Source organism: Schistocerca serialis, chromosome 2, assembly GCF_023864345.2.
Source record: "Schistocerca serialis cubense isolate TAMUIC-IGC-003099 chromosome 2, iqSchSeri2.2, whole genome shotgun sequence".
Taxonomy (NCBI): Eukaryota; Metazoa; Arthropoda; class Insecta; order Orthoptera; family Acrididae; genus Schistocerca; species Schistocerca serialis.
In genome coordinates this window covers 884022233-884042484 of record NC_064639.1, presented here as the reverse complement: position 1 = coordinate 884042484, position 20252 = coordinate 884022233, and positions in this window count along the sequence as shown.

The following is a 20252-nucleotide window of genomic DNA, read 5'->3' as shown; positions in this document are numbered from 1 at the left end:
GAGGAAATTTGGCATGATTTGGGAACTCTGTTTTCTCTGATAGTGCCTGTTGCACCATAGCCCTTTTCTCTCAGGTATGACATAACAGAAAAAAACCTGTAAATAGGTTGCAAAGAAAAAGTGAAATGGCAGTAGCTTTACATCCAGTGTCAAATCATCCATCATCTGAACGAGTGGGGCAGTAGCCTTACCATACTGTGCTTCATATACTGTATTTGGATTGGGTGATTTTCCTTGATAAAAGGAAAAATTTACCAGATGTCCAGAAGTAATGCATAAACACCATGCTTTATATCCAAATCGTATCGGTTTCCCCCTGATAAACTGCTTGCAAGAGTGTCGCCCAAAATATTTTATCATTGATTCATTGTAAGACAGATGTTGCTGAGGAACAAACAGCTTATTACATTTGTCTCTTACTATTTCAATAAAGGGTCTAATTTTCCACATCTTGTCCTTTTCATCAAATTTGTTATTGTCGTTACAGTGCAGAAATCTAAGAATTTGTTCAAAACGATTTCTCCTCATGGCATTGCATACAAAATCGTTTCGTGTGTCCAAATTGGAATCCCAGTATAACATCTTATTAGGGAGAGAGTTATAACTCTTAGAATAAGGATCCCCAGAAAACACCTCATTTCTTCACAAGTTATATTAGGATTTGGAAAGTTCTTGAAAAGTGCGTAGTTATTTGACTCATGAACTAGGATTTGTATCAGATCGTCATCAAAGAATAATTCGAAAATTTCCACTGCAGAATTATCAACATACGTGTCAAAGCATGGATCAGGAAAAGACTTCAAATTTGTTCCTGTAATCTATATTTCTGAAATCTGTTTCTGTATGTGTGTCTGTTAATCTTATTTCAGCTTCAGCCCGGAGTTGTCTAGGATTGAGATTATCTGCTATTCCTCCTTCATCCTCATCACCCGAATCCTCATCCGTGAGGACTACTGGATCAGGGGGCGTGATGTAAATTCCATCAGCCTGAGGAGCGTTTGAATCCTCAAACAGGATGTCTAAAACATCCTGCACGGTCAAACCAGGCTCTAAAGATTCTGACAGACCCCTGTTATGATATAAAAAGAGATAAAAAAAAAGAAATCATTTTTGACCCAGCAACTGCCCAGCGTGTCCATTGGACACGGCTGAAATAATCACTTCTTAAACAGAAAGTGAATCGATGGATAACAACTTTTCTCAAATGAAAATCTCTATAAACATATTTAGATATGCTGCAAACCAGTTTCACATGCCAGAATGAAGAAGTTCTTTGCGAAACATTACTTACTTTACATCAACGTGCTCCATTGCGGACGTCAAAGCACTCCCTGAAATACAGGCTGTCACTATCACAGTGTGAATGGTAACAATGAAGTGTTAACACAATGTACGTAAAATTCAAACCCTCCCTGAAAACAATATATGACCGCCAACGCTAAAAATAATTGTAAGCCAACAATGAAGTCAAAACAAAACTACTCAACGCGGACGTCAAAGCACTCCCTGAAACACAGGCTGTCACTATCACCGTGTAAATGGTAACAATGAAGTGTTAACACAATGTACGTAAAATTCAAACCCTCCCTGAAAACAATATGCGACCGCCAACGCTAAAAATAATTGTAAGCCAACAATGAAGTAAAAACAAAACTACTCAACAACTGTGTGCATATGGCCACGCTGGGAAGTTATGGGTTTGCCAATGACTAGGAAGATAAAACCTGTAATATTCCGTTACAGTATTACTAGTGTCCTGCTAGACACAGGTACGTCGTTTAAACATCTGGGCGTATCATTGCAAATCTGTATGAGCTTGAATGAGCATGTGAGAACTGTGTTAGGGAAGGCGAATGGTCAACTTCGATCTTTGTGAGAATTTTAGGAAATGGTGGTTCACCTGTTAAGTAGACCGTATATAGGACGCTGGTGCAACTCTTTCTTGAACACTGCTTAAGTGATTGGGATCCGTACCGGGTCGGACTGAAGGAAGGCATCGAAGCTATTCAGAGACGGGGTGCTAGATTTGTTACCAGTAGCTTCGAACAACACGTAAGTGTTACGGAGATGCTTCGGTAACTCAAATGGGAATCCCCGGAGGGAAGGCGACGTTCTCTTCGAGAAACACTATTGAGAAAGTTTAGAGAAACGGCATCTGAAGCCGATTGCCGAACGATTCTTTTGCCGCCACCATCTCGCTCTGTTTTGGGAATGGAACAGGAAAGGAAATGACTAGTAGTGGTACAGGGTATCTCCTGGCACGCGCCGTACGGTGGCTTGCGGAGTATCTGTGTAGATGTAGATGCAGATTACTGACCTCCATTATCTTTGAACTCCGTACACTCACCGGTAAGCGTTATTGTAACACCTTATTCTTTCTTGACCATATGAAGAATACGTTAAAACTGTAAGCAACAGGTTAACTTAAACCAACGTCAGATCGACCAGTGAGACAGCATGTGGCTCTCGTCTGCCATCCCGCTAACACCATAATCTCAATTATACGACATAGAATTGCCCGAATATGTGGCAGCCAAATACTTTCTTCACTCGTCAAAGGCATTTAGTCTTGATTTCTGCCTCCAGTTATCCTCTACGAGACGGTCGTGTTGTGGTCTCTCTCGTCGTTCGCTGGGCGTTGGTCGAATTTTAGAGTCTACTTATGAGCTGTAAGTACAACAGAAATAACGTGGAAGTGACTGAATTTCATTGTTTCGACACTGATTGCGTATGGGATAGTAATGATCAAGGGGATGTAGAGTTACTGGTGGCTAGCTCCACTATTCTCCACAGTAACAGTACCGCAATAGCGATATCTAATTTATCTCTAAATCCGACAGCATTTCATGAAACTGACGTAGATACCCTTATAACGTCTTTGCCTCACAATTATGGTCTGATAGCAGTAGTACGAAATAAACATCAATCAAGTTTAGCTGAGAATGGGAATAGAATCATAAGTATAGAGTCAGCCACACTAGTAAGAGAGAATTTACGTGATGAATGAAGAACTGTACCAAGCGCACACTAGGGATGCGAATTTTAATTCTTTACTAAGCGTAAATTTACAACACTATGAATACAGTACAACGCCATCAAACTGGCGCCCATTTTCTAATTTTTCTGAATGATCAGCTGAAGGTTCTGTAATACAGATATTGCATGGAGAGTAATAATTAGGCCACTCTAACACCTGGTTTTCTTCTAATATACGCTACAGCTGTGATTACCCTCATCAGTGTAAGGTACGTGCTGTGACAGTTCTGGTGCGATCTCCCAGATTTTCCCATCCCTAATGCAGTGTTTGCAGATACCTGCAGATAAATATGCAAATTAGAGGAAGTAGACCAATTGTTCTATGTAACAACAAACTTTTGACAGACAAATGCAAAATGCCGGCAAAAGTACATTTGTACTAGGTTTAAGTTCACTACTGATATGTAAACGTTTTCTGGAATTAAAATTTTAAGAAAAAAATACACAAGTAGATTTTGCGGAAATTGGTCAAGTACTCCAAGTTGAAATGGCAGGGAGAGTCTGAATATGGGAGAAATGACGAACTGACCTCTCAAACAAACGTGGGCATTTTTGGTAGATTTTGCTATTTTACAACTTTTTCGGCATTTTCTGCTAATTCTGCGCTATTATACGAGGACATCCCCTTAGAGTATGACATAAAACAGCTACAATCCGCTCCCCTTCGCCCCCACTCCAACAATAATTACAATTCCGACAACGTGGAATCTTGAAACAGGTAAAACACAGGAATTAATGACTGAACTGCAGATGAGTCAGCTGTTCCTTCCGTTAGGACTTGGCATAGGGGGTATAAACGCCATTATTTACTTATTCGTCTTAGATCAATGTCAATCTCATAAGATTCATTTCATATTTAATGTAAAGATTGCTGCGAGTTTCAATTAAGTTTTTCTCGTCGTGAGAATAAAATGTTATTTAAGAATAAAATTTACTAAACCACTGAGACAGTTAAAATATATAGCTCGAATTATGTACACTGTTCTGTTGATGGAGCAGATTTTAGTGTGTGTACTACGGACCTCATATACCGAGAGGTAGGAGCACGTAATGCACCCAGGAACACTGTCGAACGTGATAATTTTGGTGGTCTACTTACTGTAGTGTGGGGAGGTGTAATGTTGGGTGGGCGTAGTGATCTCCAGATTTTTGAAGACGTTACATTCACTGGCCAACGTTAGTGTGACATAATACTACTCACCCATTTGCGCTTTTGAGAGGTGACTTCCATCCTGACTTCACTTTTACGGATGACGATGTGCGGTCGCATCGAGCAGCACACGTGGAGGAGCTCTTGGAATAAGAGTATATTCCGCGAATGGATTGCCCTGCCCATTCCACGAACTTAAATCCCATCGAGCACGCGTGGCGCGCATTAGGGAGGCGTACTGTAGCATTTCGATATGCACCAACGAGCATCCCTCAGTTGTTGAGCGAGATGGTGGGGGACTGGAACGCCCTACCACAATAATTCCTTCCCATCATTGCGGCTTGCAGGGGAACGTATTGTATAACACGCGTTGCCAGCCGTGGTGACCACACACACTATTAAGAACCATGTCCTGCCTTTTGTAATATCCAAGGGATTACCAAAAATCGCGGAGACTTGAGTGCAATTACTCTCTTTGAATAAAAGGGTCATTTCTGTTCGTGTCAGTCATTAGGGAGACGTACTATAGCATGTCGATATGCACCATCGAGCATCCCTCAGTTGTTGAGCGAGCCTTGCTTTTTAATGTAGCACTTCTTTCTATGTAATATAATGAACTGTTACATTGTAAAGAAAAAAATAACTTACTTGACCTTTGACTTTGACACAGATAAGACAGGTACTGCGTTTAAACTCTTTTATTTTTTGCCTAGACGCATAGATTTTAAAATTTTGACCTGTCTAATATAAAAATCTGTGAAAAAATTTGTCCTATAGATGAATACATTTCCTTCGTGGCTGCTGTAAGGAGAGAACGGACTAGGTATTGGATGAGTTGGTGGTCGGAGGTTTCCGTTTCTCCGGTTGTCAGAGAACGCCAGGCAACTCGCGATGAAAACTCCATCTATCGTGGCAGCTAAAGTACTCACAGCCGCCGTAAGATTTTCTGGAAACACTTTCAGAATGAGAAGGTTGAACAACAGTGGCAGTATAGTATCTTCTGACTAACAAACTGGTTGCTTCGGGAACGTGTTTAACACACAAGCTGACAGCGAAATATTGCGCGTCGCTCGGACCGTGATAGAAGTAGATTCGCCCGGTATTGTTAGTTTGCGAAGAAATCACAACACACTGGACTGCTAACCACACTAATTGTTTTAAGAAGGTCTAGGGATCCAACATCGAATAAATCTTCGTAGATGATATTTACCTTCTTTATCACAAGACAAATTTTTTTTATTCTTGATAATTACGATTGCAAGTTGTATTTCCTCTGCACTTCAAATTATGTCTATATGCAATATGACCCCCAAAAAATAATGTCCAATAGGCATTCTTTTTCTCCAAAATTGCAAAAGGCATATATGCCCTTTTTCACCGCAGAGCGTTGTCGTCTCAATTACGGTAGCGCATCATCGTTGGTACTCGCGCCGAAATATTAACGATAGTTAATCACTCCGCTGCGTTCTTAAGATCTACGTTTTTTTTCATTCCCAACAATAAAAAAAAACGTAGGGACATTACAGTATGGTCTGAGCTCCATGGAGCTATGTTACTAGGCAGTTACACATCATGTGAAAGTTACTTTCGTCCTTAGGTTTTGTCCCCCATTGTATCTAGGATCAGACAACATGTCTGGCGTAGAGTAGCAGTTTTTTTCGTTCCACTGTGAATTGTTGCGAATACAAATGAGAGAATAACATTAGGTAGCTGAATGTCATCATTTTCATAGAAGTTCAATGATTTCACTATCCCATCCCAGGAACGTTGTCAGGAGACGTTAATGGTAACTGTTCTACATTTAATTGGCCGTTGGAGTGACATCTCATTGAAATGATGGAGGCTCATCGTATTTTAATTCATATGTTTACAGCCTATGTATATATTCGTAGCAAATTACAGGTGTATGTGCGTGTGGTAGAATATGTCTTTCGCCGGCCGTGGTGGCCGTGCGGTTCTAGGCGCTTCGGTCCGGAACCGCGTGACTGCTACGGTCGCAGGTTCTAATCCTGCCTCGGGCATGGCTGTGTGTGATGTGCTTAGGTTAGTTAGGTTTCAGTAGTTCTAAGTTCTAGGGGACTGATGACCTAAGATGTTAAGTCCCATAGTGCTCAGAGCCATTTTTGAATATGTCTTTCAATTTGTAGCATATCTTGTATTAAAGGCTGGCTGAGTATATCATGCCCAAAGCCCACTAACGAAATAAAATTAAACACAACCACACCTGGTGAAGTTGTGTAGCCTGTGACAGAACACTCCTCGGATAGGTATAGTATGCACTGGTTCATTGTACAGACTAGTTGCCACAATCATTTAGTCCAGACAGTTTGTTGCAAACTTTCCAACTGTGGCACACAAAGAATCAAAATGGCTCTGAGCACTATGCGACTTAACTTCTGAGGTCATCAGTCGCCTAGAACTTAGAACTAATTAAACCTAACTAACCTAAGGACATCACACACATCCATGCCCGAGGCAGGATTCGAACCTGCGACCGTAGCGGCCGCTCGGTTCCAGACTGTAGCGCCTAGAACCGCACGGCCACTCCGTCCAGGAAATGCAGAAAAAGTTGAGTCATCCGCTGCACTACTGGAAAACCTTTCATTTTGCAAATGAAGCAAAGATGCATTCCTTGCTGAAGTAGTTTTTAGAAAAACAGGTTTTACTTTCTTCACAGAAAATCAAAAATCACAGATTTTGGGTTCACGTGGTCGTTTTCTTTCTTTCTACTTCTTTCTTTTTTTCAGTGCAGTTGTTCTCAAAAGATTTCATGGAAATTTCTGTAAAAGTATTTGATTTTATAGGCTCGCGTCTCAACTTGATTATGACGTGGTTGCCCTTTTTTGTTGGTCATATCTACTACGACACATCAAAGTAAATTAACTAACTGCTCTCTGTTCAGCAGTTTATTGTGAATTATGAGCGTGAATTGCGATTGTTAATGCGAGGGCAGAACAAATTCTAAGACTGACAATCTGAAGTTGTCTTTTCCCGAAAAGCATTCCCCAAGTCTTCAAGTCTTTCAAAATCTTTTGCAGTCATGCACAGCGGATTTCTGAATGGCATTCCACCCACTATGTTTAAGGTCTCAAGAAGATTGTGCCCATATCTGTTTCCTTCTTTACAAATCTCACGAATCCACTAATGTATATGAGAGCAATGTTGCTACTTTTCGGTTGGTCCACTTTAGGGTATAAATTGCTGCACACAAAATGTAGCTCACACACAGATTTTTTTGTAGCCGTAAAGGTCTATATCTCTTTCTCGCCAGCAGAATTTTGTTTAGACGAAAGTGTCTAAACAAATAATACCTGAACACATGAAGGCACGTTCACGCCGAATGTGCCACGGCGAACACATTCTGTATGTTGTCAACACGTTAATGGAAGCGAAGCTTTCACCCTCAGTTTGAATGGGGCTGTGTCGCACCGTGCAGACATGTGCTTCCAAGGAGCTCTACGATTCACCGCTGGATGGTTTTCACAGTGATGGTGCTCTTTAATTCATAATATTTCAGGCAATTTTCATGAAATATTTAAAACTCATATGCCAAACCTTCTTCGCGAATCAGTCTATTAGTGAAAACTGTTTCATATTCGCTACTGTAGTTGCTGAGCATATTGAAAGAACAGTGGCTGGGAACTTCAATACATAAATATGGATGGTTAGATGATGACAGGTTTCGGTCAGTGACACCCATCTTCAGATCATATCATACAGTTACGGAGTAACCAGTATTAACGGAGCTCTGTTGGTGGCAGTGAAAGCAAACGTTCCTATTAAGACTAGGGACTCTGTAACTACGAGAAATATCTGAAGATGGGCTGCTGTGGCAAAACCCGGTTAGTTTGAGGTAATAAACACAGCGTTCCACACAAATAAGTGTATTTTCTACAAATAAAGATCGCGTATCTGTGACAAGTGTATCCAGCTTTGAAAAATATATTTTGAGTTTGACCGTTCTGCCAGCCTTTATTGAATCAAATAAGAAGTAGTTGCTAGACTCACTTGAAGAAAAAGAGCATCTCCTACGTGACGGAAAGCAAATTTGTCTTTAGTGGTAATGAGGAACACTTAACGACCGTGTTTAGGAAGGCGTCCTTTCAAATAACCGCAAACCGTTTTCTAAGCCTGAGTCTCATTTAGTATTCCCTCGCTGGTGTTCTTCCGGAACGTGACCACCATTAACGAGGCGCCTCGGGAGCTGCAGCCCAGACATTTAGAAGCGCCACTTAACGTCACGAACTCCCTCCCTATTCTTCTGCCCCTGCCTCTCTCTTTATCTCTGCGCTCCCCTCCACCCAGCCACACACATACACTCACAACCACACAAAGAGAAACTTACGTATGGCTCTGAGACACGGGAAATGGCTCCCACTTCCTGAGACGATAAAGCACTGTTTCACTGTGTTAAGGTAACGGACCTTGGATAGAAAGAGTCTTTTTCAATTACGGTAAGTGGAAAACATGAAACAGTGTTTTAATTATTTTTGAATGAAATCATTGCCGCCATGAGACTATTTATTTCACTGTAACGAATTCTGCTATAGAATTATTTTCAATCCACCATTGCACTTGAAAGTAGTTCTACAACAGAAATAGCGAAAATAAAATAAATAAATAATAAAAAAATAGTCAAACGGCTGCAATGATTTCATTAAAAGAAAAGTTATACCATTACTGTGGTCCCCACACTAAGACAAATCATGTGTTTTAAATGTAGTTTAATTTATAAAGAGTAACGCAGTCCACAATATAATTTCCTGGCAGTTTCCCAGTTCTGAACAAGATTTGACGCACTTAGAGGTTTGACAGACAGTATTCGCACACAGAAACATGTCAGAAACCAGAGGTGAGACACAGGATTGATCTATCGTGATCACGCTTACATTAAGAGCAATATTTTAATTTTGTGACTGAAGAATATTTATACATATTGTTGCATCTCACTTCACATATCATCTGGATTGTCATAGCATTTCTCAGAGTTACTGTAGGAACAAATTTAAGTATGTGCAACGACTGCTGAAGAAAAAACTCAAATGACTTGAAATATAATTCGTAACCAATAATGTATGTTCTCTTTCGATTTTTCTAACTACTCTTTGCCCAATAGCCGCTAAACGATGGGTATTACAAACTTTCAGAATTCGTAGTGGGGGATGGAAGGGAACAATTCCAATTACCTATCGATTTTAATGAAAAGAGACATAAAACGAATGTCAGAGTTTGGCAAATCACTGACTCATGAAAAACTTAAATTATGTTTGTATGTAGCATGTAGTATTTACAACACCTTTATTCGTCTGACACTAATCTAAATACTCTTGGTGAGTGAGCTGAGTAGAAGCTGTACAGATAAACGTGAACACACAAAGTATGTACCGTTCTTGGGCGAAGATCGCTTCATTAGACTGACCCCTCACATCTGAAACGTGTTGATTGCCCATCTGTAATACTGAATAATTTTGATTAGATTGCATATAAAAATGTTTGTGCTATTGCAAATGAGCCAGATGTAAGACAGCCAGTCAACTGCAAGTGAAACACTACATTTAAATCAATCCTGAGAAAGTATATACGATCACAGTTCTGAATGTCACACATTACAGTAATATTTTATGCCAGAAACAGTATTTACAAGGAAAATGCAGGTAAATGAATTGAGGTACAAACGTTTTTTTCTAGTTTTAAATTTCAGATGAAAGGTAGTTACTTTTAACTTTAAAATCACATCCACATCTCGTTTTGCTTAAAAAATCTAGGTCACTCAGGTAACTACGCTGAAGCGCCAAAGAAACAGGTGTAGGCATGCGTATTCAAGTACAGAGGTATGCAAACAGGCAGAATGCGGCGCTTCGGTCGGCAACGCCTATGTAAGACAAGTGTCTGGCGCAGTTGTTAGATCGATTACTGCTGCTACAGCGGCAGGTTATCAAGTTTAAGTGATTTTATACGTGGTGTTATAGTCGGCGTACAGCGATGGGACACAGCATATCTGAGATACGATGAAGTGGAGATTCTCCGTACGACGATTTCACGAGTGTGGATTTCCGACATCGCTGCGGCCGGAAAAAGATGCTGCTAGAACGGGACCAACGACGACTGAAGAGAGTCGTTCGACGTTACGGAAGTGCATCCCTTCCGCAAATTGCTGCAGATTTCAATGCTGGGCCATGAAACAAGTGTTGCCGGTCGTACGAATCTTGTTTCAAATTGTATCGAGCGGATGGACGTGTACGGTATGGAGACAACCTCATGAATCCATGGACCCTACAAGTCAGCAGGGGCTCTGACAGTGTAAGTGGGCTGCTTCTGTGTTGACAGCGCTGTGTAGCGCTTTGGATTGGATCTCTGACTGCAATTTGTAAGAGACTCTGTGGCTGGTCGGACTCTTTGTTGAAAGTTAATCGCCAGTACTGCTGGGCAGTTGGAAGTTAGTCGCCAGCAGCGATGGAAGTACTGTTGGGCAGTTGGGGGTGAACAGCCAGCAATGATGGATGTTAGATGTGAGAAGTTAGCGTTGATGGAGGATAGAGGTCTGAAGTGTTAGCGTAGGCTAACGAACTGTACATGTTCGACTTGGACATTGAATATTATTCATGATTATATACCTTTTGAACTAGATGTCAATGACGATTTATATTCGTGTTTGAACTGGATGTCACATTATTAAGGTAAAAAAAATCCATTATTTGGTGTGCAACAAAATCTTTCCTTTGCTAACCACGTGCCTATTAGTAGTTAATGGATTTAGTAGTTAGAGTCTTTTATTTAGCTGGCAGCATTGACTCTCGCTGTATTGCAGTAGTTCGCGTAATTAAGATTTTAGTGAGGTAAGTGCTTGATGAAATCTATAGGTTATTGTTAAGATTTCTTTTCAGTCAGGGCCATTCTTTTGAATTAATTATTTTAAGTTAGGTTGTAATTTTTTTGAGCAGTCAGATTGCGTTGCGCTAGAATATAGTGGATCAGTGTTGAGATGATAAGAAAAAGTAAAGAGAAAGTAGGCTCAGTACGTTCAGTTTTACTCAGCTGTTTTCAGAATCAAATAACGTAGAAGTTTCATCTTCTCAGTCATTCTGCAATTTAAGTACAGACACACTCTATTAATTAAGAAATTTCAACAGGTGACATGTACGTAAGCATCCTGCCTGATCGCTTGCATCAATTCATGTGCATTGTGCATTGAGACGGACTTGGGCAATTCCATCAGGACAATGCGACACCCCACACGTCCAGAATTGCTGCAGAGTGGCTCCAGGAACACTCTTCCGAGTTTAAATACTTCCTCTGGCCACCAAACTCCCCAGACATGAACATTATTGAGCATATCTGGTATGCCTTGCAACGCACTGTTTGTGAGAGATCTCTACCCCGGCGTACTCTTTCGGATTTATTGACAGCCCTGCAGGATTCATGGTGTCAATTCCCTCGAGCACTACTTCAGACATTAGTCGAGTCCATGCCACTTCGTGTTGCGGCACTTCTGCGTGCTCGCTGGGGCCATACACAATATTAAGGAAGTGTGCCAGTTTCTTTGGCTCTTCAGTGTATAAATAGTGATTCAGTACAAAAGTCCAAGGAATTACTCTAGGGACATCGTAATGAAATTTCGGTCTAGTAATTTATATCTTGATGTAGTCATTAGATAGCAGTAATGCTGTTAAAATGTCTTTTCACTCATAAGTGATTCGACGCACAAATCGCCGAAGTGGCGTCAAATCGAAAGACTTACACCCGGCGAACGGTCTACCCGACGGGAGGCCCTAGTCACACGACATTTATTTTACTCATAAATGATGACGAAATTAGGACTGTGTAGCACAGGTTGAGAGAGAAATGAAGATGGTCTCTTATGAAGCAGAAGTGTGTCTTTCTTCACTGTTTGCTACAAAACATAATTAGGAAGTTGTTTGGGAATAAATCACCCAAGTTAGTACATTAGTTATGTTTAGGAAGAAAATATTGAGCGCGTTAATTGTGTCACTTGTCACAGCGAAACAGAGCAAACAGTTTTCAAGTAGCAAACCTGTTCACATACGACCGGGGATACACATTAAATACTAATTTCCTCCAATTAATTGTTGGTAATAATTGCAACTGGGACTGTTTGCCGCCTTCATTATCGCTGATTGTTACGCATCACATCAATAAACTGTTATCACATACAAAATTTCATCTCGGGGAAAAAAAATCAACATTTAAATATTCAAAAAGACTGTACTTCTTTTATAGAGAAAACGAGCCATAATATTTATTACTAAGCACATTATTGCCGGTTCAGGTTGTCATATTTCATGGGACGCCTCAACAAAAGCACGCTGAAATTATGCTACACAGTCGCTCATACCGAAAGGTAAATTGAAATAATCAGAAGAAAAATGCCAAATACTACTGTGAAGTGTCGTGGCCCTACGTAGTTCGTAATTTCGTGCTGTAAACTGCTGTGTGCAATATAGTTTGATTCTAGTTAATATACCCCACAATTCAGAGCCAATAAACATGTGTCAAATGTTTACTGATTTCGATAACGGCTCTTGTAGGTTATTATTAGTTAAGACTGAGGGACTGTTTGCAAGAAGGGAGTAATCTACATTGAACTCCAGTTCAAATTTGAACAAAATCACTTATAATTTGATACCACGTGTGAAACTACTGTGTCGTGTCGGTACATCCCGCATGGATCATAACTAAGACTGCAGTATCTCGCCACCATGATACGGTATCAACTGAGATGATTAAGCTGCTGCCGACACGTTCAGTTCCACATGTAGACGAACGCACGCTCGATCATTATCTCGGACGCGTCTAAATCGCAGTGCTGAATGTCATCCTCCCACTAACAAGACCCTTGATTACGCCCATTATTTATTTTAATAAGCGTTTCAGTGGCACGTCCATACAGCTCAAATTTCGATGTCGAAGTATCCCTGCGCCGTATCTTACAATTTATTCCTTCGTTCGGGAAGTTTCCAATTTCGAACAACGGCAATATCTACTTGATCCTCCTTCAAAATATGTATTGTCCACAGATTTTTCATACAGACATTACATATTCGGTTCGCCATTTACACGATGCGGAATTTGGGTATATTTAGTTAGTAAATACAAAGATAAATATTACGTTAAGTTGCGGAAACGGTGTCGCAAACTCGTACGAGTTGGATGTAGACAGTTCGGTTATCATGTCCTTTCATATTTCGTAGTCAGTAATTTTTTTGCTCATTTCAAAGGACGAACTAATCCTTAAGCCAAACAGAAGGTAAGGAAACTTGTAAACGTACAAGTGTGGGTCATCTGGCTCCTAAATGTAGAAGCTCTGTTTGGAAGGAGGCATTCCAAAGAGCAAAAATTGTATTATAATTTTCCACGTGAGTATCAGTCAAGAGCTCCTTATAAAACATCACTACAGCCAACATTCTTGTGTATCTAGTAATTACAGTTCCAATTTATTGAGGCACCTGTATGACGTTTCACTGCAAAACAAGGGAGACGAACCGAGTATGAAATAATTCTGTTCAACGCACCGTGTACTTCATAATTCAGTCATCTATTCCAAATCGATTTCGTCAGATGAAAACTGCTTAATTCGTCATTGGGTAAATTCTCGTGATATTTTAAATATTTTTTGTCTGTGCACTCAGCAACCGTGTATGCAAATATGTAAAATGTAATATTATGCATTATTCAATATTAACTGCAATAATTTTGATCAAATTTATTTCTGCTTCAAGATTTTCATGGATAAGCGAATAGAAATAGCTGTATTGACAGCTGAACGAAGAAAGACTTTTTTATGAGGGTGTGTTGAGCTGAAAGGTACTACACTCCTGGAAATGGAAAAAAGAACACATTGACACCGGTGTGTCAGACCCACCATACTTGCTCCGGACACTGCGAGAGGGCTGTACAAGCAATGATCACACGCACGGCACAGCGGACACACCAGGAACCGCGGTGTTGGCCGTCGAATGGCGCTAGCTGCGCAGCATTTGTGCACCGCCGCCGTCAGTGTCAGCCAGTTTGCCGTGGCATACGGAGCTCCATCGCAGTCTTTAACACTGGTAGCATGCCGCGACAGCGTGGACGTGAACCGTATGTGCAGTTGACGGACTTTGAGCGAGGGCGTATAGTGGGCATGCGGGAGGCCGGGTGGACGTACCGCCGAATTGCTCAACACGTGGGGCGTGAGGTCTCCACAGTACATCGATGTTGTCGCCAGTGGTCGGCGGAAGGTGCACGTGCCCGTCGACCTGGGACCGGACCGCAGCGACGCACGGATGCACGCCAAGACCGTAGGATCCTACGCAGTGCCGTAGGGGACCGCACCGCCACTTCCCAGCAAATTAGGGACACTGTTGCTCCTGGGGTATCGGCGAGGACCATTCGCAATCGTCTCCATGAAGCTGGGCTACGGTCCCGCACACCGTTAGGCCGTCTTCCGCTCACGCCCCAACATCGTGCAGCCCGCCTCCAGTGGTGTCGCGACAGTCGTGAATGGAGGGACGAATGGAGTGTCGTCTTCAGCGATGAGAGTCGCTTCTGCCTTGGTGCCAATGATGGTCGTATGCGTGTTTGGTGCCGTGCACGTGAGCGCCACAATCAGGACTGCATACGACCGAGGCACACAGGGCCAACACCCGGCATCATGGTGTGGGGAGCGATCTCCTACACTGGCCGTACACCACTGGTGATCGTCGAGGGGACACTGAATAGTGCACGGTACATCCAAACCGTCATCGAACCCATCGTTCTACCATTCCTAGACCGGCAAGGGAACTTGCTGTTCCAACAGGACAATGCACGTCCGCATGTATCCCGTGCCACCCAACGTGCTCTAGAAGGTGTAAGTCAACTACCCTGGCCAGCAAGATCTCCGGATCTGTACCCCATTGAGCATGTTTGGGACTGGATGAAGCGTCGTCTCACGCGGTCTGCACGTCCAGCACGAACGCTGGTCCAACTGAGGCGCCAGGTGGAAATGGCATGGCAAGCCGTTCCACAGGACTACATCCAGCATCTCTACGATCGTCTCCATGGGAGAATAGCAGCCTGCATTGCTGCGAAAGGTGGATATACACTGTACTAGTGCCGACATTGTGCATGCTCTGTTGCCTGTGTCTATGTGCCTGTGGTTCTGTCAGTGTGATCATGTGATGTATCTGACCCCAGGAATGTGTCAATAAAGTTTCCCCTTCCTGGGACAATGATTTCACGGTGTTCTTATTTCAATTTCCAGGAGTGTATTTGCTCAGTGTAAGTTTCTTTGAGGAAGGTATTAAAGGAAATTTTGTCATCTACTATTGTCAGAGTAATGTCTAAGTAGTGTAATTGCCGGAATTTGTTTTCAAGCTCGCAGGTGAAAGTAATTTTTTCGTAAAGTTCGTTGAAGATTTTGAATAGGTGATCAGTCCCGTTGTTCGGTCCTCTATAAATAATTAAAATATCGTTAACATCTCTAGAATAAGAAGTAATTCCTAAGACAGCAGCTGAAAAATTTATAAAAAGTTTTTCTTCTTGGCAATTAATAAAAATGTTCAAAATGGTTCAAATGGCTTTGAGCACTATGGGACTTAACATCCAAGATCATCAGTCCCCAAGAACTTAGAACTACTTAAACCTAACTAACCTAAGGACATTACACACATCCATGCCCGAGGCAGGCTTCGCACCTGAGACCGTAGCGGTCGCGCGGTTCCAGACTGAAGCGTCTAGATCCGCTCGGTCACAACGGCCGGCAATAAAAATGTCTGCTAGGATTCCTGCTAACGGATTTCCCATCGCAAGACCATCGGGCTGTTGACTTAACTGTCCATTGAACACGAAATAATTATAATTAACTACGACTTGAAGCAAATTCATTAAATCAGTAATTTGTTCTTCAGAAATATCTTTCTTGAAGAGCCTTACATTTTTTTCTACTATGCCCAACGCTCTTTTGACTGGCACATTTGTATAGAGATTTTTTATGTGGAAAGAAATTAATCTGGTGTCTTGATCACAATGTATGTCTCTAACTTTACTGACTACGTTTTAACTGTTTGGGTAGGGTAGTTATTCTAGAAAACAAAAGACTTTTTTCAATTTGTCGTGCAGTAGTATTCTAAATGGGACGTACAGGATGTCCCAATTTATGAACTTTAAATTGTACACTTCACTCTGGAGCTTGAAGGTTCATGTTAATTAACTGCCTTTTTTTTGGTAAGGTTTAAGTAAAAATTGGCATCGTTTACCACGACTCTGATTTCTTTTTACAAAACGGGAGTGGGGTCCTCATGTAGTTCGGAAATATCGCTTTCCTCGAAAAACTCCAAAACTTTCGTAACTTGCTTTTTAGCAATGAAGATGGCATTTCCTTCATTAGTCTTCATTATTAAACAATTATTTACTTTAAGTTGATTATTAACGGCTTTAATTGCTTTATGACTTTGCAGGATTGCGGGAAACAGAGTTTTTTGCACACATCATGCGCTATTTTGGTCTGACGAGAGCTGTCTCTTTTTGCACTGCCAAGGCCAGTTTTTAAATCTACAGTCATATTTTCTATTACATTTTTGTTAGAGAATTGTGGCATAACACTGTATTTTAAACACTTTTTCAAGCAAAAACACTTCGTCTTTTGTAAAATTTATGCCAGTCTTATTTAAATTCCTATCATTTAAATTCCTATCACTAAATTTCTGATCACTTTTTCTCAATGCAGATGTACTACAAGCCTTTCTTACAGGTAACAGAGGAGGCTGTTTACTTAATTTCTTTTCATGCCTATTGACAATAGTCTGCTCACATTTATGTAGGTTGTCATTAACAAGAACCCAAAAATCATCAATTTGAACATTATATTGAACATGAAAAATTTTGTTTAGTTCTAAATACAGGTAGTGAGCCTCTTCACTTCGGTCATCTTTCTCAGTTTAAAGCGTATCGTATTTATTTTTCCTGACATTACTTTTTGCACTAAGCGTTGGAAATTGCGTGGTTCTTTTCGGGACTGCGTAAAAGTTACATAAGCTTTAACATAATTAGGCACAAGTCCCATTTCTTAGCAACGTTTACTATAATTAACAGCCATACCTGTTTTGAGAATTTTCATTTTAAGATTTTTGTATTTAGGGACAGCTTTGGCTACATGAGCCGGTCAAAATCTTAATATTTTAAACATTTTTTGGCTGTGTGCTCAGCAGTCGTGTATGCAAATTTCTTACGACATCAAAAATCTCTGTACGAAACAGGGTTGGGCATAGTAGAAAAAATTTACGGATCTCCAAAAAAGGTATTCTTGATGAACAAATTTCTGATTTCATGAATTTGCTTGAAATCATAGTTAATTATAATTATTTCGAGTTTAATGGGCAGTTATGTCAAGAGCCTGATGGTCTTGCGATGGGAAACCCGTTAGCAGGAATCCTAGCAAACATTTTTATTAATTCCCTACAAGAAACATCTTTTATAAATTTCTCATCTGGTGTCTTAGGAATTATTTCTTATTGTAAATAACTTGACGACATTCTGATTATTTATAGAGGACCGAACACGGGACAGTATTTTCAACGAATTTTACGAAAAGTTGTCTTGCACCTGCGAGCATGAAAACAAATTCCGGCAATTACACTACTTAGACATTAGTCTGAAAATAGTAGACTGTCTACAGAATACAGCGTCTTCTGCAAAACAAATATGATTGGAAAGTAGCTTTTTCACCAATAATTCTCTAAAAAATAATCTTATTCACAATCTGGATTCAACACGGTCTCATTTGCAAAAGTCAGGAGATTACAAAATTGTCTATGACTCATGTCCGGCCTATTACATAGGACGAACATGGAGAGCTATATCTATAAGATTTAGAGAACATATTCTAGGAGAAAAGGTTACTAATATTCATAATTCACCCTTTGCCGACCACACAGGCCATAAACAGGCCATAAACCCAAGGAAGTGCAAGATGTCAGTATCCTCCACTCCGAAAAAAAAAAAAAAATCTTCGACTCGATATCCTTGAAGAGCTGGAAATTTTCAAACACCTGTCGCTTAAAGACTGTTTTATTCTTAACGAACAATTACAGTTGCGTAATAAAAACTTCTATCGAGTCGTTGCTTAGAACTGCTTGATCTTTGGAATTTTCCTCGCAGTAGCGTCGGGAATATCGGTTTCCTTTATTCAACTGTCAATGTCAGTCTTCTACTTTACACAAAACTATCTATAAAAAGGCTGATTCACCATTTTTGAACTTTCATATTACCTATTATCTGGGTACTATAAGTTACTAATGTATACCTTCAGCTATGCAATTTTCGTCTTATAGTAGATGTTTATATGTTTGCCGTTTCGTTACTAGATGGCACTCCTAATCCTCGTGTCCATCTCATAGCAGGGTCGGCTTACATGCCGTTTAGTGTGGTGCCTCTAGCGCTGTGTATGTGCCGGTCTTAGCCGGCTGCTGCTGTTAACTCGTGCCACCCTTTCAACTATGATTGGATTACTCTATGCTGTTTGTCTTTTTTATTATGACCCATATTATTGACGCACGGAATAAAACAATGTCATTTGACGATAGCACTGTTGCTGAAAATTTAAAAGTTGTCATGTGAGTTCACGTAACTACAGTTTCCTGGTTTTCATTTCAGAATTTACCCATATGTAACTATTTCGTGTATATGACCTGTACCTTATATATATTTCCAGGTAACTTTTACCATTCAGATGAAGATAGTCTTACAGCTATCGAAACCTGGTTAATGTGTGTTTTTTAAAAAAAAAGTTGTGTGCAACCGGGCAGACTATTACATTTTACATAAAATCTACGTGATAAACGTTGCTTCTGATGTAACAATATAGACACTTTCCGTCATTATAGAAAACTGCTCGAAATTGTCCATCTTTTCACTTATTTATAGTTTGTCAGCTGTCTTGGTGTGGTTCAAGTTTTCGTATTTGCCCTCGTTGAGAAATTGTCCCCAACTTCTGGCACAGATCTTGGAAAGCAGAACCAGTCTTTATTCGCAATGACATTATAGGTTTTGTTGGGTTTTATCGCTTCCCCAGTTAATTCTGCAAAACCTAATAGTTCACTGCTTACCTTCATTTTAGCACTTTTCTTAGAAAAACGTTTGAAGCAACTGGTGTGTTTCAATCGAAGAACGAAGTGAAATTACCATGATGCGGATATTTAATGTTACTTACGAAAGTTGATTTAATTACTGTTAATTAATTATTTCGTAATTCTCTGAACAAACGGCGTAGTTTGATATACATGACGATAACATTATTTTTGATTCTTATTATGTCACTTTTATTACTGAGAACCAGCAATTGGTATGAGACTCCCAGTCTCAACTGGATGTACTAAATTATCTGTATAAGTGGCCATCAGTATAGCTCAAAATTACACGAAATTTAATTTGAGTCATGATCACGTCGTAATTATGGCGTGGCGACGCTGGACGCCTTGGGAATGACCTCTAGAATAAAAGCAACAGCCTCAGATGAAGGGAGGCAGTCGGCGCTTCGGTAGTTGTGGGGATGGTCTTCATACAGTATCGACGAGTGCAGCTTGCAGACGACAGATGGCGCTTTAACGTTTTGCCTAGTGTGAAGATGGAAACAGAGACTCACCGAGGCATTGACATATTTCACTGCATTGAGCTTGTGTTACTGTTTTCGTCCAGAATAATATTAAATTAATAATAATGGATTAATGCTATTAAAAATATTATAGATTTACCTCATAGTGTGTGACTAGTTACACATGACCAACCGTCTAGTTGAAACAATCTGTTGACGATAACGCCAGGAATATCTGGCCGCGAAAGGTATATCGATATATGATGAAACAAAAAGGGGCAGAATTTTATTTCAAGCAGTATATATTACAAAAGCCAAGAAAATATGACACGAAATTATACATGCTATCAGAGTCAAATTATGGTAATACCTGGAATTTTGGTATTTTCTTTGGTTGGCATTTTGAAAAAGTTATTTAGAAATTTAGCGATTGGGGGCCATAACATGATTCACCAGCCATAACCTAGTAAGAGACTTAGAATGAGGATGACAGATCTT